The sequence below is a fragment of the Pinus tabuliformis genome, chromosome 1_2, assembly GCF_031772625.1.
Source record: "Pinus tabuliformis cultivar Carrire ecotype Pingquan chromosome 1_2, CPIR1, whole genome shotgun sequence".
Lineage (NCBI taxonomy): Eukaryota > Viridiplantae > Streptophyta > Pinopsida > Pinales > Pinaceae > Pinus > Pinus tabuliformis.
In genome coordinates, this window is record NC_142298.1 from 584542005 (window position 1) to 584547170 (window position 5166).

Consider the following 5166-nt stretch of genomic DNA (forward strand, 5'->3'; position numbering starts at 1 on the left):
ACTTTAGGATTACTGGTTTATCTTCAAGGTGGTACTCCCCCAATTCAAATCTACTCTATTTTATGAGAATTACGTTAACGAGCGATGTGTATATCTTACTTATATGTCATCAATAAATATGTGTTTGCTTTCCCAACCGCAGGAGTTGAAGCTGCAACATTTGTGATCCAGAATAAGTGTTCGTTCACTGTGTGGGCCGCGGGAATTGCCGTAGGTGGCAGTCAAGCGCTCACACAAGACCAGTCATGGAGTGTGGACGTGCCCGCAGGGACAAGTGCAGGGAGAGTTTGGGGACGTATGGGCTGCTCTTTCGACGCATCTGGTAAAGGCAGTTGCAACACTGGTGACTGCGGCGGCTTGCTCAGCTGTCAAGCCGCTGGACGGTCTCCTGCAACGCTGGCTGAATATAGTCTGAATGGGGCCAACGGTCGAGACACATATGAAATCTCTTTCGTTGATGGATTTAATCCGCCTCTCTCCATAACTCCCTCGGACTCTAGCTGCCCAACCGTTGACCACAGCAGCAACATGACTGCGAGCTACCCTACAGAATTGAAAGTGGTCAATGGATGCGATAGTGCTTGTGCTGCTCTGAATACTCCCATCCATCGACCACCTCGGATGTGGCACTCACTGTGCTGGTGCATTTTCAAACCAACGCTCGCTAATTTTCAAACGATCCCTCGCGCCAAACATTCATTTGCTCCATTCGCCCTCCCAGAACAGGTCCAAACATTCATTTGCTCCATTCGCCCTCCCAGAACAGGTCCAAACATTCATTTGTTCCATTCGCCCTCCCAGAACAGGTCCTCTGCAACCCTCTCGAGCATTCGTTTCTCCTGCTCACAGTGCTGATGAGATTAGAGCCCACATCGATGCGCTATTCTTTGTTATATAAGACACTCCTCTCCCTGGCCTGCTCTAATCTCATCTTCATTTACATATTCTGAATCACTAGAAATCTTTGTATCCATTCCACTGTGATTGAGTTCCATTACTGTGTGTTTGAACGAGAAAATGTCTCATCACCACCACCACAAACATCATGAGCATGGGCACCACCATAGCAGACACCATCAGAACGAAGAGGAAATAAGAACGCCGGGAATTGTTAACTATGGTGAACCGGCAGCCCAGGGAGCAGATCTGTGTTGCTTGCCCAAGATGTAGCTTTCACAAAGGCTGTCCGGTTTCTCGATCAATGGCAATCCCTTTACCATTCCCTTTCTGTGCAACAGATTCAAGCCTCCGAAATTGAGATGTCCAAATCTCAAGTGCCACAACCAATTCTCATCTTTCACTTGTTCCTGAAAGACTTCTTGTGTTACAGCTGCAATAGTTCTTCCTTCCTTCAAATCTGCCCTGAGTTTGAGAGGAAACATTCTATTGCTGGTCATCTGCACCTGTGCAATGATCTTCTTACTTGGAGGTATGTCTCTCATTGTACACATATCATCTTTGAAGAACACATTGTAACCTTTGTTAATGAGTTGTCCAATGCTCAAAAGATTACATTTCAGACCAGGTACATAGTATACCTCTCGCACAATCATCTGTTCTCCATTTCTTGCTTGGATACTGACTCTGCCCTTACCCTTGACAGATATCTTACTATAAATTCCTGTTGTTACCTCAGATTTCACATTTTCATTTAGATTGGCAAACATTTCAATATTTCCAGTCATGTTATTACTACAACCTAAGTCTAAGAACCAAAAATCTTCTTGTTTGTCTTGTGCAATGTTACATGTTAACAGCACAATCTTTGGATTCTTATCTTCTTCATTTGCAAAATTAGCATTTTGCCTACTATTCATGTCATTTTGTTTTTTCCTACATTCATTGGCGTAGTGCCCATATTTCTTACAATAATGACATTGGACTTGGGATTTGTCATACCTTTGTCCATGAGCTTGCTGTTTGCTTGAACCTTCATTTTGGTTCTGATTGCAGCTCCTTCCACTTGTGCTTGCAGGATTATTTCTGCCTTTACTTTGGCTTCTTCCACGACCTCTGTTATTTGCTCTGCCTCGACCTTTTCCTTGGCCAAAAGACATCTGAGTCTTGAATGCTTGCTCAAAAGAGGAATTTGTTCCTCTACTCAGTCTGTGTTCATGAGACAAAAGAGAAGCACTCAGTTCATCTACTGTGAGCTGTGAGAGATCCTTTGTTTCTTCTATTGCAACCACAATAGATTCAAACCTTGAGGGTAAAATTCTCAAGATCTTCTCTACAATCCTTCTTTCTTCAAGAATCTCACCATGAGATCTTATCTGGGTTATCAACCCAATAACCTGAGTGAAGAATGAATCTATTGTATCAAATTCCTTCATGCTGAGTGTTTCAAAGTCCTCAATATCTGCAACTTTGCAGTCTTCACCTTCTCCATGCCTTAATAGGTAGTTTTGAGAATATCCCATGCCTCCTTGGATTTTGTTGCTGCTACAATCTGTGGAAAAACACTTTCATGTACTGATTGGAAGAGAAAAAAGAGGGCTTTTGCATCCTTCTTCCTGTCGCTCTTCAACTGGTCTCTTTCTGCTACTGTCAAAGCAGCCAACGTTGTTGCATCTGCAGGTTCAACATAACCAGTTTCAACCAGCTCCCATATTCCTTGAGAAGCAAACAATGCTTTCATTGTTATGGACCAATAATTGTGATTTTTCCCATTAAACTGTGGCAGTTGGGAATTTTTCAAACCTGTTCCAGCATCTACCATCTTAACCTATATAAATAAAGAAGAGATACTGACTATATAAATAAAAACAAGCAAAAATTTTCTCTGCTGGAGAAAATTTGCTCAATAAGCTTCTTACAGCTCCTACAGTGAAAAAACAAACTCTGTTTTTGACTCACTGAGTGCCTAGACCAGCTCTGATACCATGTTGGGAATTTCTGATCATTCCAAACAAAACTGAAAAACAGAACAATACTCTGTTTTAACACAGCGGAAATAAAAATCCTTTGCGGAATATGGTGTTTCAGCAACGCTGAAACTGGTGTTTCAGCAACACAGTTTCGTCAGTTGCTGTTTGCAGTGTTTCAGCATCGGTGTTTCAGCAACGCTGAAACTTGTGTATCAACAACACTCTGTTTTGACGTCAAGGCTATTTTCTGGTTACGGTGTAACAGCAACGCGCAAATAAAACTTCTATTTATAAACATTAAACCAACTGATACAAATTCATCTTCCTCACATAGAGGGATTTTCACAAAAGATTATGCTGAAGAGCATCTTCCTCTTGACAGAGGGATTACAGCAGGAACGCTTCAGTTCCACAAACCGATTTTTCGCTATCTGAAAAAATTACAGTTTCAGCACTGCTGTGTGTTACAAAAAGGAACTCTCTATCATTCTTCTAACCTGAAAACAGAACTGCTGTTCATTACATTTATATGTTAAAACATATTTGGCTTTAAACAATAAGATAATAAAAATATCTTCTAAAGCTTATCTGCGTATTGAATGCAGCAAGCGGTGATGCCTTTTGAAGAAATGAAGTCGGCTGTTGCAGGGGAATTTAATGCTGAAAATTTAATGCACATTAATGTGGAAAATATCAAGCACGACTTTGAGGCATCCAATAGCCTGGAATATATACAGTAAATCAGATTTCTATCCAGCTATTTATGTTGCAGTTGGAATTAAATTCCAACATCCATAACTCCCTCGGACTCTAGCTACCCAACCGTTGACTGCAGCAGCAACATAACTGCGAGCTGCCCTACAGAATTGAAAGTGGTCGATGGATGCGATAGTGCTTGTGCTGCTCTGAATACTCGCATCCATCAACCACCTCCAAGCTGGCACCCGCTGTGCTGGCACATTTTCAAACCAACGCTCGCTAATTTTCAAATGATCCCTCGTGCCAAACATTCATTTGCTCCATTCGCCCTCCCAGAACAGGTCCTCTGTAACCCTCTCGAGCATTCGTTTCTCCTACTCACGGTGCTGATGAGATTAGAGCCCACATCGATGGGCTATTTTTTGTTATATAAGACACTCCTCTCCCTGGCCTACTCTAATCTCATCTTCATTTACATATTCTGAATCACTAGAAATCTTTGTATCCATTCCACTGTGATTGAATTCCATTACTGTGTGTTTGAACCAGAAAATGTCTCATCACCACCACCACAAACATCATCAGCACGGGCACCACCATAGCAGACATCATCAGAACTAAGAGGAAATCAGAAGGCCGGGAATTGTTAACTGTGGTGAATCGGCAGCCCAGGGAGCAGATCTGTACACTGTAGACTACGAGAGGGCTATGAAGGAGCAGAAACATCATAAACAGATGGAGCATGTAGCGGAAGTGGGAGCAGTTGCTGCAGGAGCGTTTGCAATGGTGAGATATCTTTTTGAGTCCTTAATCTCAATTTTCAACCCATATAGAGACCTGAATTTATTTTAATATACCATAGCTAATTCTGACAGAGATCTATTAAAAACAAAGCAATACATATAGGGGATATCATAGAGATCATGATGGTTGATAATGCCACTAAATTCAATCGATGGGATTTAAAGTTTAAACTTGTGATTTTTTTGGTAAACCACTGTTAAATTTAACTTGATTATTGATTTCTGCAATATTTCGTAATAGGATGAACTGAATTATTTCCATAATTTGCAATTAAGTGAAGGATTAGCTTAAATTATCAATAGGATAATGATAACCGTTATAAAATGAATGTGAATATTGATATAATATTTTGTGTATGCAGTATGAGATGCACGAAGCAAAGAAGGATCCAGAGCACGCTCATAGGCACAAGATTGAGGCAGAGATTGCAGCCGCTGCTGCACTTGGAGCAACCGGGTACGCCTTGTACGAGCATCACCAGACGAAGGAAGGTCATGGAAAAAAACAACACCACCATCATCACCACCACTAGCTGCCCACAACAAAGCATTTAAAATAATTTCCTTCTTTAGCTAAAGAAGTTAGTCATTATTTGATCATTGGTTTTAGCTTCTTTTATTGTTTGAACTTTATATTCAGTGTGGCGTTATGGGGTTCAGATGAAAATTGAAATTGAAGTCAACTGATTCATCTGTCCTCTTCCATATTTTCATATTAGTGTGCTTTCCTGTATGTGCCTTTCAGATCCATGAGATCGAATCCGTTTGAATCGGTTTGTTTTGTGAAGCCAGTAAAG

The 5166-nt window shown here is 41.1% G+C and overlaps 1 pseudogene; it reads left to right on the forward strand.

Annotated features, from left to right (window-relative positions):
* The first annotated feature begins 4118 nt into the window (after positions 1-4118).
* LOC149206996 (uncharacterized) lies at positions 4119-4902 on the forward strand (annotated as a pseudogene).
* Positions 4903-5166: the final 264 nt, after the last annotated feature.